General features: G+C 39.0%; 2 protein-coding genes across 3 annotated transcripts in view; one reads left to right on the top strand and one right to left on the bottom strand.

Annotated features, from left to right (window-relative positions):
* LOC136842402 (uncharacterized) overlaps positions 1 to 17,579 on the bottom strand; it is a 124,177-nt gene that overhangs the window by 105,086 nt on the left and 1,512 nt on the right. The window lies entirely within an intron of this gene.
* LOC136842401 (uncharacterized) overlaps positions 16,321 to 17,579 on the top strand; it is a 29,232-nt gene continuing 27,973 nt past the window's right edge. Inside the window, exon 1 of the mRNA XM_067109660.1 lies at positions 16,321 to 17,195. The gene's annotated coding sequence lies outside the window, so the exon portion shown is untranslated. The remainder of the gene's footprint in view (positions 17,196 to 17,579) is intronic.

Below are 17,579 nucleotides of genomic sequence, written 5' to 3'. Positions count from 1 at the left end.
GAGAGAGAGAGAGAGATTTTCAGATCAACTTTCAACGCTGTGTATTACCCGGCGAAGACCTAACTGTACCACAATGTAGGGATGAGAGAGAGAGAGAGAGAGAGAGAGAGAGAGAGAGAGAGAGAGAGAGAGAGAGAAAGAGAGAGAGAAATTTTTCAGATAAACTTTCTGAATTTTGCATTCAACATCGTTCAACGATGTGAATTTCCCAGCCCAGACCTAACTGTATCGAAAAGTGGAAAGAGAGAGAGAGAGAGAGAGAGAGAGAGAGAGAGAGAGAGAGAGAGAGAGAGAGAGAGAGAGAGAGAGAGATTTTCGGATAAACGTTCAGTGATGCGATATATATAACTCCTAACTGTTTAAAAGTGGACAGGAGAGAGAGAGAGATATAGAGAGATAGAGACAGATTTTATAAACGTTCATATATATAAATTTTCCATGGAAGGCTTAACTGTATCGAAAAGTAGTGAGCGAGAGAGAGAGCATTTATATATATATATATATATATATATATATATATATATATATATATATATATATATATATATATATATATATTAGGATATACCCAACAGCAGATATAAAACTACGACAGGCGATAAAAGGAAGCCAAATTTATATCCCTCTAAAACAAAATGAAAATGTTCCCCAAGATTCTGAAGATATTACCAATAAAACTGAATAAAATACATAAACAAGCTCCCCCTTTATACCATCAAGAGATAAAAACAAATAAAAACGCCCCATATTTTCAGGATCCCAGAGAATAAGTCTCCATCAACGAGAGGTATCTGACGTGAAACTGATTCGGGGCTGGCCATCATTTGGCCCTTATGGTTCTCAATCCCCGCGAAAGGAGAATAATTCTCAATGAAATCTAGAGAATACGACTTCGTACACTTTTGTATAAAGTCAAAACTCTAATAAAAATTGAAAAAACTTAATATCTTTCAGCTAGAACTGTCCCACCGCATCTCACAGCCTAGAGACGAGCATGGGATGGACTGAGGCCGGTCGGAATCTAAACCAATTACCTCGACGTTCCTTTGTTTTATTTGTCGAGGCGAGATGAACACAAACTCCCTTGCCAGGAGATCCGATCCGATTGGCGTCGGCGTCACTCAAACGGATCCCCCATTCGTCTATGAGAATCTCGTCCCTTGGGGCTTGGGCCGTTGCTCAGTTTATTCCTGGTGAATTTGATGTCGATTAAACATATAGCCATGAGGCTTTCTAGATAAAACGCTGTTGGATACAACGAGAACCTTTTCATCAACGATTCGTGTTAACTCAGACGATCGAAGCAGCTCTTGAAGCAATACGATTAATGTTGATATTTCCCTTCTTCTTTTCGTTGTTACTCTTGGGGTATAAACACTTAAATGCTTGATATAAAATAGATAATAACTGTAGGACCATGAGCCCTCTTGGGGATGAAAACGAAGCTGTACACAACGAGAACCTTTTCATCAAAGAATCGGAGCATACAACGATTCAGTCATCGAAGCAACTCTCAAACTGAAGTAACAGAAGGTAATGTTTCTCTCAAACTGAAGTAATATAAGGTAATGTTTCTCTCAAACTGAAGTAATATAAGGCAATGTTTCTCTTAAACTGAATTAATAGAAGGTAATGTTTCTCTCAAACTGAAGTAATATAAGGTAATGTTTCTCTCAAACTGAAGTAATATAAGGTAATGTTTCTCTTAAACTGAAGTAATATAAGGTAATGTTTCTCTTAAACTGAAGTATATAATAGAAGATAATGTTTCTTTCAAACCGAATTAATAGAAGATAATGTTTCTCTCAAACTGAATTAATAGAAGGTAATGTTTCTCTCAAACTGAATAAAAAGAAGGTGTAATGTTTCTCTCAAACTGAATAAAAAGGTGTTAATGTTTCTCTCAAACCAAAGCAACAGAAGGTGATGTTTCTCTCAAACCAAAGTAACAAAGGGTAATGTTTCACTCAAACCAAAATAACGGAAGGTAATGTTCCTCTAAAATAAAGTAAATAAAAAGTAATGTTTGTCTCAAAGTAATGTCTCTCTCTTCACTGGGGATAATACATTCTTTGGCGTCTAATCCCTCGCTGTTCCTGCTTAGATAAGCGCGTCATTAAGGGAAATACGAGGAAGCCTTCAACCAAATTCAGGTGATGTTGCTTGACAAGACTGAAGATTAATTCATCACCAGGTGTCTGGGGATGGTTTATAGATTTGTGTCAGGTTAACGGAGGCATTCTGTCTTTGCGTCTGCTTGTCTGCGCGACTCGCCTACTTGGCTGTTTGTTCTCTTGCCTGTTTGTTCTCTCGTCTGTTTGTTCTCTCGTCTGTTTGTTAGCTGGTTAGGTACTTATCCTCTAACATGTAATCTGTATGCATTTACTGTATATGATATGACTATGTTTATGCGCACAAATATACTAGCTGACCAACCCTGCGCTGTCCGGGAAAACTCTGAATGACAATCATTAAACTCACTCTCTCCTCCCTACCACCCCTCTCTCTCTCTCTCTCTCTCTCTCTCTCTCTCTCTCTCTCTCTCTCTCTCTCCTCCCTAACATCCCCCTCTACTCTCTCTCTTTCTCTGTCTCCACAACTATCCCTCACTCATTCCTCTTTTTCCTTCCTAACATCCCCTCTACTTTTTCTCTCACTTCCTCTCTCTCTCTCACTCTTCTCTCTCTCACTACATACAAACAAAGAAACAGAAGAAGAAGAAGAAGAGAGAGAGAGAGAGAGAGAGAGAGAGAGAGAGAGAGAGAGAGAGAGAGAGAGAGAGGGGGGAAGGGGGTAGGGAATCGAACAAAAAAAGTGCATTATCCCCCACCATCTGAAAGGAAGGGGGAAGGGAAGCAGTCAGTCAGTCCTAGACTTTTTACTGCCCCGAGGGCAGAGCCAAGAAATATAAGGAGACAGGCTCTCAGGATCGACACAAAAATGCCATCCATCGATTAGACGTTTCCCATTGTTTACCAATGCCATTAAGATCAATTAGAAGGGAGACGGTCTGCCTCCTCCTCCTCCTCTTCCTCCTCCTTCAGGAAGTAGGGAGGAAAAGAAAGAGGGTTGCTTTGCTCGTAGGGCCTGCTTGGGGTGAGGGGAAGGGGTGGGGGTGGTGTTAGATTCACCCCCCTCAAGGGTATTGTTACCAAACCCCAAACCAGAAGAAAAGCAAGGGCGTATTTTATTTTTTTGTTCCTTATTTGCTTCTCCAAAAGAATGATTTGATTGTACTTTATTAATGGATTTCTTATAAATTTCATTTTCAGTGTTTTTCACGAACGATTGTGGATGTGAACGGTACGTGTATATATCTTTATAAAAAGTGTGATTGTATTGAACGTATGATTTTTAGACAATTCTTTCCTCTAAGTTTCCATCTCGCACCCAGGGTCGGTTTCATTCCAGGAAGTCTCATACAGATACGTTTTTCATTCATTTTGCATTGAGCATTAAAGTTGGTACAACCCAAGAATAGCAATTAAAAGTAAAGGGGAAATATCAACATTCATCGTATTGCTTCAAGAGCTGCTTCGATGCTTGAGTTAACACGAATCGTTGATGAAAAGGTTCTCGTTATATCCAACAGCATTTCATCTAGAGAGCCTCATGGCTATATGTTAACATCGACATCAAATTCACCAGGAATAAACTGAGCAACGGCCCAAGCCCCAAGGGACGAGATTCTCACATCTAGAAAGGGGGATCCGTTTGAGTGACGCCGACGCCAATCGGATCGGATCTCCTGGGAAGGGAGTTTGTGTTCATCTCGCCTCGACAAATGAAACAAAGGAACGTCGAGGTAATTGGTTTAGATTCCGACCGGCCTCAATCCATCCCCTGCTCGTCTCTAGGCTGAGAGATGCGGTGGGACAGTTTTAGCTGAAAGATATTCAGGTTTTAACCATTTTTATTTGAGTCGTGACTTTATGCAAAAGTGCACGAAGTCGTATTCTCTTGATTGCATTGATAACTCTTCTTCTTCCGTGTATATTTTAGGACCGGGAGGGCGAAATGATAGCCCAGATCAAAACAGTTTCGCATCAGATGCCTGGCTCATGCTGGTAATTCTCTGGGATCTGAAAATATGGGACGGTTCTATTTGATGTTTTTTTATCTTTTGATGGTATAAAGGGGGAGTTTGTTTATGTATTTTATATTTAGTTTTATAGGTAATATCTTCAGAATCTTGGAGAACATTTTCGTTTTCTGTTAAAGGGATATAAATTTGGCTTCCCCCTTTTCTCCTATTGTAGTTTCATACCTGTAGTTGGGTATATCCCCCTCTCTCTCTCTCTCTCTCTCTCTCTCTCTCTCTCTCTCTCTCTCTCTCTCTCTCCCTCCACTTTTCGATACAGTTAGCTCTGGCTGGGAAATTCACATCGTTGAACGATTAAGTGAAAATTCTCTCTCTCTCTCTCTCTCTCTCTCTCTCTCTCTCTCTCTCTCTCTCTCTCTCTCTCTCTACTTTTCAATATAGTTAGGTCCTCTGTGCAAAATTCGCTTCTCAGACAGTTTATCTGAAAAACTCTAACACCCCCTCTCTCACTCTCTCTCTCTCTCTCTCTCTTTCAATATAGTTAGGTCCTCTGTGCAAAATTCGCTTCTCAGATAGTTTATCTGAAAACTCTAACACCCCCCTCTCTCTCTCTCTCTCTCTCTCTCTCTCTCTCTCTCTCATCCGTACTTTGTGATACAGTTAGGTCTTCTCCATGAGATACACAGCGTTGAAAGTTGATCTGAAAATCTCTCTCTCTCTCTCTCTCTCTCTCTCTTTCTCTCTGCATCGAAAGTTGAGGAAAATATTTCCGAAGTTACTGGAGTCACCGAACAGAGCTGACCAGTTCAGCCAAAAAAGTAGACAGGGAACGGGAACAGATTCCGGGAACTCGGTGAAAAGGACCAGTAAATGGTCAAGAATGGAGTTATTCAGATGTCTGCAAGTTTGCATAAAAGTCACGTGACTTTGTTTATTCAACGCTCGCGGGGCTGAATGACGAATGTGATGGAGAATTTCCTTCGAACTGAATATTTTTTTTATAAATGCGTGTGGGCGAATCAGATGTTTTAAGAAATATATATATATATATATATATATATATATATATATATATATATATATATATATATATATATATATATATATATATATATATATATATATATATATATATCAATATCATTCACATGTTTATATATCTTTTTCTGGAATCATGTTTATCTATTTTTAACTGGAAAAATCAAAATAAATTTGTCTATTTATAACGTTGAAATATCAAATCAGAGTTTTACGTAAATGTATTTATAGTCAAGGTTTCTTAGAGTATAAATGAATACGTGAATATGTCTTCAAGCTTATCTTGTCCTTGAATTATATTTAAAGAAAAAATATTAGAGCTTTTTAGTTTTCTGTAAAAGAAAACTATTGTGCCGGCTTTATCTGTCCGTCCGCATTTTATTCTGTCAGCATTTTTTTCCGTCAGGAATTTTTTCTGTCAGGAATTTTTTTTATCAGGAATTTTTTCTGTTCGCACTTTTTTGTCCGCACTTTTTTCTGTCCGCACTTTCATCTGTCCGCACTATTATCTGTACGCACTTTTTCTGTCCGTACTTTAGTCTGTCCGCACTTTTTCTGTCCGCCCTCAGATCTTAAAAACTACTGAGGCTAGAGGGCTGCAAATTGGTATGTAGATCATCCACCCTCCAATCATCAAGCATACCAAATTGCAGCCCTCTAGCATCAACAGTTTTTATTTGATCTAAGGTTAAAGTTAGCCCTAATCGTGCGCCTGGCAACGCAACAACACAGGACACCACGGCCGGCTGAGAGTTTCTAGGGTAGGCCACCACCAAGCCGTGGTTAAAGTTTTATGGGTCGCGGCTCATACAGCATTATCCGAGACCACCGAAAGATAGATCTATTTTCGGTGGCCTTGATATACGCAGTAGCGGCTGTACAGAAAGCACGATTGCGCCGAAGAAACTTCGGCGCATTTTTTCACTTAAAATATTCGCGTGTTTACTCCAACGAATATATTCTGCGTAGTAAAAATATATTATTTATATTTAAAATGTTTAATACGATTACGACGGAAATTATTTCCATTCACGAGGCATCAAAGAAGCTGTCTTGAATTGAGATTATTCTGCTAATTATCAACTGAAAAGTAATTATCTTGCCGATGGATGATTGCTTTTCCACGTAAAAGAAGAATTATGTTTGATGTAAATTCAGTTGCTTTTAGAGCTTCGATGTTGCAGAGGTGATATATATAAACACACACATATACATATACATATATATAATACATATATATATATATATATATATATACATAATTATATTACATATATGTACTGATATATATACATAATATATATATATATATATATATATATATATATATATATATATATATATATATATATATATATATATATATATATATGAAAAAGTCCCATTCAAAAATCCATTAAAATGCCTAATCTTTATAATTTGAGGACAAGACAAGCATGATGACATATTCATATATGCATTTATATTCTGTAAAATCTGAACTATATAAATATAATAGATTTAGATAAAACTAAGAACATAACTAAGGTTAAAGATGTGACGTTCATTGATGCCACAGGAACGATTCAGTTTTTAAATTGTCATGAATAGCTGATTTAGTATGATTCAAGGAAAGGATAAGCATGTTAATATATATATATATATATATATATATATATATATATATATATAATATATATATATATATATATATATATATATAAAGTCTTGAAAATATGACACTGGAAAATCAGATTCCTGAAAAACTGTCCAAATAAAACGATTAGAGAGAGAGAGAGAGAGAGAGAGAGAGAGAGAGAGAGAGAGAGAGAGAGAGAGAGAGAGAGAGAGAGAGAGAGAGAGACTTGTAAACTATCAGATGACTCTTTGAAGTTCAGTCAAAAATAGTTTTTGGCCGACGATTTCACCGCAATAAAAAAATGAAAAATAAAAAAAAAAAAAAATAAACAAAAATAAATAAAAATCCTAATGACTCTTGAGCCAGGCTTCCACAGAATACCAGAATATGAAAGAAAGCAGAAAGGCAGAAGACCTGAACGTATGAATAAATTAATGAATGCAGGCAAAGAAAAAACTAAAAAAAAAAAGAAATGAAAGACCAAAACACGTCAATGAAAAACCAAATGCCTAAAGAATGTATTATATAAACAGCAATACAATTCAACTTGTATTTTAATATTTTACTTCCATTTTTATTTATTTACTCATTTCTTAATTTATCAGTTTTTTCTAATAACCTTCTGTTACTTCTTTCGAATGAACACCACATTCTTTGGAAGCTTGAATTTTAAGTCGATGTCCCCTGTGATGGGCGTTCCATACGAATAACTTCGTCTTATGAATAATAATAATAATAATAATAATAATAATAATAATAATAATAATAATAATAATAATAATAATAATACAGGTCAGGCAGATTAAAAGTCAGTGGTCCATATCAGTGCCGTAAGGACACCTGGCGTCTGGATCTGTCATTGACTCGTGTTTAATCAGACCATGAGACCAGACTGAGTGAGTAAACAAGGTGATTATTAACCCTAATAATATATCTGGGTCATCTCGAGAATGAACTCAGAATTCAGGTGGTCTTAGGCTACATTGGGGTGACTTAGAGTACTGAATTTTTGCGAACCAGAATTACAATCACAAATCTTAACCTTTTAGTTGCACTACGAAACAATTGTTAGAAGAGGGTTGAAGAAAGTAGGATGGAGGAGAGTAAGATGGAATAAAGAGAATAGGAACAGAGGTATCGTAAAGGGAATGAGAAATGAATTTCTCATAATGAAGCAATTTTTTTTTTATTGAATTATCTGATCATTACAGGCATAAAATGTCTAGGTTTTAATGAGTCTTGAAAAATGGGGAAAATACAAAACAGATTTTTTTTCCCTGATATCTTCGTTTTAACACAAAAGGATCATTAATACAAGATTAATGAATTTGAGAAACTTTTAACAATTTAGTTTCCATTTTTTTTTGATGCGTTCTTTTCCCTCTTTGTTCAACAATTTTTTTTTTATTTTCTGCCCCGAAGACTGACCTGTCCCCTAGGGGAGAGACCGTCTCTGCACCTCGCCTCTCTCTCTCTCTCTCTCTCTCTCTCTCTCTCTCTCTCTCTCTCTCTCTCTCTCTCTCTGTGCGTCTTTGCATCGTAGTTAAGTGATATAGGTTTTCCTTCAGAATGATATGCTGTAATCTATAGTGATCATTTTCTCTCTCTCTCTCTCTCTCTCTCTCTCTCTCTCTCTCTCTCTCTCTCTCTCTCTCTTTGCTTCCTGGTTAAACGTTATAAGTTTTCCTGTAGAAAATGCTGTGATCTACAGTGACCACTCTCTCTCTCTCTCTCTCTCTCTCTCTCTCTCTCTCTCTCTCTCTCTTCTCTCTCTCTCTCTCTCTCTCTCTCTCTCTCTCTCATTACCATTTCCAGTGTACCTAGAATTTCCAGGTCTTAAGGCCAACCTAGAAATGCGGGTCCACTGGGGTGCCTTCTAATTTCTGTAAGGAAGAAGGTTGATGGAAAAGGCTTTTTTATTTACTGTCTTTCTCTCCGTATATATATATATATATATATATATATATATATATATATATATATATATATATATATATATATATATTATATATTTATATGTATATATACACACACATATATATATATATGTAGCCTATATGTATAATTTTGTGTAGGCTACTCATGCATTAATGCAATCGCGTCTGAAGGCATTTGCGAACGCGCGAGCGTGCACGAATGCACACGTGTGCGCGCACAAGCAAGCAATCACATGACACAAGCGCCCAGCTGCCTTCACATGACTCCAGTTAAACTCATTAGCGAGATTCAAAGGGCTGGAGTTTTTTTTTCATAGATCATTTTTCCCCTTTTCACGATCTGGGCTGAATTTTCTGGAGGTCAGCATGATCAAAAGAAGGCAATTATCTCCGCAATCCCAGGATCAGAAAGGAGTCCTTCTTCTCGGGAGTCCTTCTTCTTAGGAGTCCTTCTTGAAGGCTCTCAGTAGGAGCCTCTCTTCAGTCTTTTCCAGGACCTGGGGGTCCAGGAGCCGTTGATAAGGAAAATTGCGTTCTTTTGAGAACTGCCGCGACTTCCGTTTTGTCTCGAGTCCAAGTTTCTAATTGATTTTGGGGTCTGGGCGGATGCTTTGCAAAGGTATGCAGATTTATGTGTGTGTGTGTGTATACAAATATATAAATATATATATATATATATATATATATATATATATACATATATATATATACATACACATATATATATATATATATATATATATATATATATATATATATATATATATATATATATACATATATATATATACATATATATATATACATATATATATATATATATATATATATATATATATATATATATATATATATATACCATATGTACGTATGCAAATTGCTGAATGTTAGAACATTTCTGTCGGTCAGAAAGTGAAATATGTCAACAATACAATTCTTCCAAGATTTCTTGTTGTTTGACCAATGTCATTTATATCATTATAGCACCTAGTTTACCTTGGAAGAGAATCATTATAACAAGTAAAAAATGCGCCGAAGCATCTTCGGGACAATCGAGTTTTCTGTACAGCCGCTACATCGTATAATCAAACCACCGAAAATCAATCTTTTGATGATCTCGGTATAATACTGTATGAGCCGTGGTCCATGAAACTTGAACCACAGGCACGGTGATGGTCTATCCTATATCGTTGCCACAAGCACGATTATGGCTAACTTTAACCTTAAATAAAATCAAAACTACTGAGGCTAGAGGGCTGCAATTTGGTACGTTTGATGACTGGAGGGTGGATGATCAACATACCAATTTGCAGCCATCTAGCCTCAGTAGTTTTTAAGATGTGAGGGCGGACAGACAAAGCCGGCACAATAATTTCCTTTTCCGGAAAACTAAAGATGCAGGGAGAGTTCGGTAGAATAAAACCATGCCCATATAATTTTTTAGCAGCGAGAACACCAAAGTTCTTTATCGCCAAAAATGGCAAAGAATGAAGACAAAATCTCCTCCACAAGCGCCTAAAACGAAAAGGAACCATTTCTCCTCGTTGGAAAGACCACATCCATCGCAGGGAAATGTTAATCATCTACCTGACAGGATTCGTCAATTTGCAAATTCTACCCCACTACGTTTCGTTGACAACGCGTCCGGGGAATGGCGTTTATGAATTTTTTTTAAATTTTCATTTTCGTTATCTACAAAGTTTGATCGACAGAGTATTTAATCGAATGCATAGCAGAGTGAGATGGAAATTAAATAAAAGAATAACGGTTAAATGACGGAATGTGCTTGAAGTGATTCCAGTTTATTTTGTAAAGTAATGCATGTTTGAAATAAGTTTGTGACCGGATTACAGTAGCAGATCAGGGTCACAGCGCGCGAGCGCACACACACACATACAAGCGCTTATATATATATACATACATATATATGTATAATTATATATATACACATACACATATATATACAGATATGATTGATATATATATACATACATACATATATATATATATATATATATATATATATATATATAAAATATGTATATTTGTATATGTATACATACTTACAGTATTCTGCTGTCCAACCACTCCAACTCCCTCACTTCACTGTCTTAAGCATCTGAATGGGTGAAAGTGCCCACCCAGTGCTTGGCTTGACAGCCTTGATTTTGAAAATTTAATCAGATTTATACGGCTTTTGAAGTTGACACTTTCTAAGACAAACCGCCCACAACACTCTTCTCTACCCTGGGGGGAGGAACTAAGGAAGCCCCCTTTAAGGAGGGCCGAAAAAGTGCTTGGATCGACAGGACAGCCAAATCCAAGCAAGTGTCAGAATGAAATGAATTCAAATGTCTAATATGTTAAAAAAAAAAACATGTTTTAAAATACAGCATTTGAAGTTGACACTGGCGCCTGATAACCTAAATTTCACGAAACAAAACAAGTGTCAAACGTGAAATAAATTTAAAGCTCTAATATGGTTTGAAAAGAAGAATAAGTTGTTGCAAAATACACTTTCTGAAGATGAGACTTTTAACAACAAACCTCCCCCTAGCCATGGAGTGGGGTGACAAGGAAGTCCCCCACTACCAGACTAGACCAGACAGAACACCCCTGACTGAAACTCAAATCACGAACATTCGCTTCGGCGTCTCAGTAAATCCCATCCTTTAATGCTCATCCCAACCTGCATCCTACAATGTCAGGATGTTTTCGGGGACGGGAAGGACCCCCGATGGCAACTGGGGATGATAGGGGGAGGAGGAGGGGGAGGGGGGAGAGGAACAGGACCCATAGCAGCAGTCGCACCATCTTGCTCCAAATGAGTCCCATCAGGGACCAGATGACGATCGCCGGAAGGGTTTCGCTCGGGGCCACAAATGGCCACCTGGAATGACTTCCACGGTCCCCCCCACCCTCCCTCTCCAGGAGCCTCCAAAACACCACCATCCCACCCTTCTCCAACACTTAAATCCCCCCAACACAATCCAACTTTCAAAAGATCTCCAACACTACAATCCCACCCTCTCTAACACCTAAATCCCGCCCGCCCACACAATCTCACTTTCAAAAGATCTCCAACAACACAATCCCACTCTCTTCAACACCTAAATCTCCCCAACACAATGCCTCTTTCAAAAGATCTCCAACACTACAATCTCACTCTCTCCAACACCTAAATCTCCCCATCACAATGCCACTTTCAAAAGATCTCCAACACTACAATCTCACTCTCTCCAACACCTAAATACCCCTCAACACAATCCCACTTTCAAAAGATCTCCAACACCACAATCCCACCCTCTCCAAAACCTAAATCCCCCAACACAATGCCACTTTCAAAAGATCTCCAACACCACAATCCCACCCTCTCTCCAACACCTAAATCTCACCCTCCAACACCTAAATCACAAATCCCACTTCCAAAAGATCTCCAACACCACAATCCCACCCTCTCCAACACTTAAATCCCCAAACACAATCCGACTTTCAAAAGATCTCCAAAACACAATCCCGCCCTCTCCAACACCTAAATCCCCAAACACGCCCCCATCCCCCTCCCCACCAAAAGCAACATAGAAAATAACGACTGAAGACCGACTCATGAAACCTAAAGACTAAAACGCAAAATTAAAAATCACCGCTTTGCGTGGCCCTCGTAATGAGCGCTGACCGCGCCAATAACAAGCCTAAGTGGGTTATTGCCAATTCCCTGTGGCCATTCCGGCCGTGGGAATTGCCATTCACGAGGGCTGGATGCGTCTGTCTTGCATGCTAATGCCATCGAAGGGCAGTTGCCTGTCCAAGAATGGCAGGAGAATAACCAAGAGCAAGTTGTAACTCGAGACACTGGGCTCTCGAGTTCGACCATTGTTGAGAATCGTCCGGTTTCCTCAAGAAATGGTCGAAGTTAGACGCAAACTCGCCCGGTTGATTTAGCTCGAGTCAAGGTAGAGCCATAAAGACAGGAATAGAGTTGTTTTTATTATTATTATTATTATTATTATTATTATTATTATTATTATTATTAGAAGATGAACCTTATTCATATGGAACAAGCCCATCAAAGGGGCCATTGACGGAATTTCTAGAGACAATAAGTAGTGTCTTCAGTCATGCAGTACTAGTTGAAGTCTCAGTTCAGAGGAAATCTCGTGAGAGAGAGAGAGAGAGAGAGAGAGAGAGAGAGAGAGAGAGAGAGAGAGAGAGAGAGAGAGAGAGCAGGGGAAAACAAAATCAGAAAAGCTTAGAGCCAAGGAGTTATTTATGGCCTACACTGGTGTAGACCCAAGAAAACCCGATACAGGAATCTAGTTTGCATTTTCAAGTGCTAGTTGTCAGACGAGGAAATCAATCTCTCTCTCTCTCTCTCTCTCTCTCTCTCTCTCTCTCTCTCTCTCTCTCTCTCTCTCTCTCACACACACTGAGAGAGAGAGAGAGAGAGAGAGAGAGAGAAAAATTTTTCTCTCGCTCACACACACATGCATTGAGAGAGAGAGAGAGAGAGAGAGAGAGAGAGAGAGAGAGAGAGAGAGAGAGAGAGAGAGAGAGAGAGAGAGAGAGAAATTTTTCCATCTCTCTCAACGCACATACACTAAGAGAGAGGGAGTTCTCTCTCTTTCTCTCTCTTCTCTCTCTCTCTCTCTCACTCACACACACACACAGACACTCACTCTCTCTTCTCTTCTCTCTCTTCTTCTCTCTCTCTCTCTCTCTCTCTCTCTCTCTCTCTCTCTCTCTCTCTCTCTCTCTGAGTAAACGTAAACACATAAATAATCTTGCGTCGATGAATTAGATTTTTTTTTTATCTAGAATAAATTATCTTTTGAGTGCTCTACCGAAAATATCCTTTTATCTTATCAGGGACTCGAAACCATTGGCTTTTCATGCTGATTCGTCGTAAAAAAAAAATTATTTTAATATGAAATCAAAAGCAAGTGAAAATTTCCCCGGTGTGTGATAGCAATGATTATCGTTAAACTTTGTCATTCAGGTGAAAGGAACGACTGGGGTTTTGGTGTCTGTAGAATGATTTTGTCTGGAATTTCATTTTGAGGGAAAAGAAGTTTCTTCGGCGCAATCTAGTTTTCTGTACAGCCACCACAGCCTATAATCAAGGCCACCGAAAACAGATCTACCTCTAAGTGGTCTCGGTATAATGCTGTATAAGCCGCGGCCCATAAAACTTTAACGACGGCCCGGTGGTGGCCTATCCTATATCGTTGCCGAAAGCACGATTATGGCTAATTTGAACCTTAAATAAAATAAAAACTACTGAGGCTAAAGGGCTGCAATTTGGTATGTTTGATGATTGGAGGGTGGATGATCAACATACCAATTTGCAGCGCTCTAGCCTCAGTAGTTTTTATGATCTGAGGGCTGACAGAAAAAGTGCGGACAGAAAAAAGTGCGGACAGAAAAAGTGCGGACAGAAAAAGTGCGGACAGAAAAAGTGCGGACAGAAAAAGTGCGGACAGAAAAAGTGCGGATAGAAAAAAGTGCGGACAGAAAAAGTGCGGAAGGACAGACAATGCCGGCACAATAGTTTTCTTTTAAGGAAACCTAACATATTAAGGAAATTGATACAAATTCACAAATTCAGTGAGGCTGATATTATTTGTAATGTGGACTTTTGCCTAAGATTGAAAAAAATGACGAATTCTCGCAAAATTCGCGAAACCCTTCAAAACCACGAACATTAGAGTGAATATTTTGCTTTTCTATATCACTCTGATAAAGATCATTCCCACAAATGCAAACCAAGTGATAGAAATTCCCAACACCGATTTTAAGAAATGGACCGCTGTCCTAACTCAGAATCCTAGCATAAACAATCTATTACAATGTAGCCTAACAAATCAAGAGTGCGTATAGCGTCATATCCACAATGAAATAATGCAATATCTGAGTCTGTCAAACGAGAGACAGCTTTACTGAAAAGACCACGTCAGTCTAGCCTGAGAACTTTACCTAAAATGGGTACTACCAAACCTTAGCCATGGTAAAACTTGTCAATAGACCATCATTGCTTGACTAGACCCGAAAGCTAGCTGCCTATGTGGACTGGTTGTGTTCTTACAACCAAAAATATTGTAAGTAATGTTCTCAGTCTAGCCTGAGAACTTTACTTACAGTGGGTACTATCACAGCTTTGCCTTGGTAAAACTTATCAATAGACCATCATAGCCTAACTAGCCCCAAAAGCTAGCTGTTTACGTGGACTGGTTGTGTTCTTACAAACAAAAAGATCACTTCAAATGTTCTGCCAAATTATAATCGACTTAAGAAGTGGCCCACCTTCTGAAAATGATCCAGCAACTTGTGGGCCATAGGTGAACTAAACTTTTCATTTTAGGCATAAAATATGGAGCAGCATCAAATCGGTTTTGGTGGTCGGGCATCCTAGGTTTTGGGTTAGGTTAAGCCTGATGGATTGATTTGCTATTGTGTGTTGATGTTATAATATAACCCCCATGAACATCAGAACTAGAAATAGGCAACAATTTCTAATCTAAACTTTTCCCCCAAAACACTCCTTTAGCTCGTGGAAGCTTACATATTCTTCACACACAAGTGCTAAATCTGAAATATGAGATATATATCTTTAAAAATGACTAGTATCCTAAAATATCTATCAAGAGCATCCTCTCTATACACTCTCCATAGAGGAACGAGGGTAAATACCTCTTGGAAAAGCCTTCTGTTAAAGAAGGATAGTGCACCATACCCAGTGTGAGGTTAGGTTAGGTTAGGCTACATGCATTTCTTCAGCCATATTCACACCTTTTGTGAGAATGAAATAATCATACATTTAGTTTATATTTTTCGTACGAGCTTTTTTCATGTTCTTTGTACATTCGGCCAGTCTTCCTAACCTAGCCTAACCTAACCCAAAATTCTATATTCCGCAGTGGTTTTCCACTCACTATTTGAGGGGCACAGCAAGATTCCAATGATACAAGTGACAACGTAACTGGAATAACTAATATTATTATGAAAAATATTTTATGCCAAAAAATGGACACACTAAACCTCCTACTTAATTTACTAAGAATGGAAACATATAAAAAAAGGTAGATTTAAGCCGGTTGTCCGCGGTGGGCTAGGTTATGGCAATTGACGTTTTTTTATAGAACTTTACTTGCTGAACAAGAATTTAAAGTAATATTTTGTCGCTCGGCTGTAATTAAGCTGTAAATTACCTTAGAACTGTAGCCGACGGCAAGGGGGACCGGTTGGGAATCTGGGTCCTTGGTGGGTAAAAACACTTTCGAGAATAGCTCACGGTGAGGGGGACCCGTTGGGAATCCGGGGTTCTGGGTGGGGTAAATAACTTGGGAAAAGGTTTGGGCAACTTATTGTTGTATTTCCAGTTATATACGTCATTTGGAACACGAAAAAAAGCGTAAAAATAAGGGGGAATAAATGGACAGCGCAAGCCGTTACAAAGGTACTTTTCACATATCACTACTACTGCTGATTCCAGGCCATGTCACGCATGCGCGATCTTACAGGGAGCTTTCAGTTCATCCAATGCCTCAAACTGAGAAGAGTTGTTGGTGGGTTTTTGGCGGGTGGCTGTACCCAACCAATCACGTTGCAACGTTACCCCAACATTACATTTCACCCAGGTGGAGAATTTGGGGATACATAAACTAAGTTACATGTATTCCTTTTGCTCAACTGTTTTATAACCGTTTCCTATTCGTTGTAGCTTGTGCCTACAACGTTCTTCCAGTACTTTTCCGTTCACAAATATATTGACGTCTCTTCGCAACATGATTTTACCATAAATAACTTACAAAATTACTTTACATTTGTCGGCAGACACCTGAAGCATGTATATGGGGTAGGAGGAGAAGGGTCTTGCAGGACGTTTCGCTACCACTTTCTCTCAGTGACGTTAACAGAAACCTTTTTTTACATATTTTGTAAGCCCTGTGGTTGGCGCGCATTAATATTACAACCTTGCCAGAGCATACGAGCCTGCCAGATTATTTTAAAAAATGCGGCTAAGGCGCATTGCTACTGTTCCGCTACCCCAAAACTGAAAGCATTAATACACTTTTAGCACCCCCAACTTCATCCTTCTTACCCTGTTCCGGTGCAGTTCACCGCACAGTTCACTCACTCTTCAACCCAGCATGATGACGGACGTCACCCCGAACCTCCCGCTCCCTGAGCCTGTAACCAAGTGCAATTTGCCTCTTACCTGTGTCAATTGCTACCTTAGTTATAAGGACTACATTGTACCAGGGACAACTATTGTATCTGATTGCTGGAGAGCTTATGACTGCCTGAAGGACGAAGGCTACGTGCACTTCACCGTCAATCACTCCATGAACTTCGTGGACCCAGTAACTGGTGCGCATACAAATAACTATTGAGAGGAGGTGGAGGGAACTTCGTGAGACGACGCCTAGGTACGGCCGTAGGAGGTACAACTTCGTCGGGTACTTGGCAGTAGCCCACTTTAAAATCCACTTTGATGACCCGAAGACGAGGCTCCACGCGTTTGTAAAGGCGGCAGCTGAATTGTACCCTCCACCCCTTTAAGGTAAGGTTCCTAAACTACCTTCTTTATTAGTAGGTAGTTAGGTCACCTGTGTTTTGGTGTTATTAGGTTTTAGTGCTTTTCATGTAGGAGCGTTATTATTTTTTGGGTAACTGTCATTTACCGCCATGTTTCTACATAACAGTCCTACGTCACTTTACCAACTTGTACCTTTTGTGCAGTACCTCTCCTTCCCCGCTCCCGCCCCTGCTGAACTTATGGCTCCCTAGTGGTTACGTAACCCAAGATGGCGGATTTGTTTCCGCTCACGTTTCTTCGCCCGATGGCAAGCAACGGTTAGTGTGTAGTTGAGGTAGCCTGTGGCAGTTGACGTTTTTCAGTGTTGCTTTGCTTGCTTTGCATGAGTTTAGGGTAATATTTTGCCCG

The sequence above is a fragment of the Macrobrachium rosenbergii genome, chromosome 10 (assembly GCF_040412425.1).
Source record: "Macrobrachium rosenbergii isolate ZJJX-2024 chromosome 10, ASM4041242v1, whole genome shotgun sequence".
Lineage (NCBI taxonomy): Eukaryota > Metazoa > Arthropoda > Malacostraca > Decapoda > Palaemonidae > Macrobrachium > Macrobrachium rosenbergii.
This window is presented reverse-complemented; position numbering and strand designations above follow the sequence as displayed.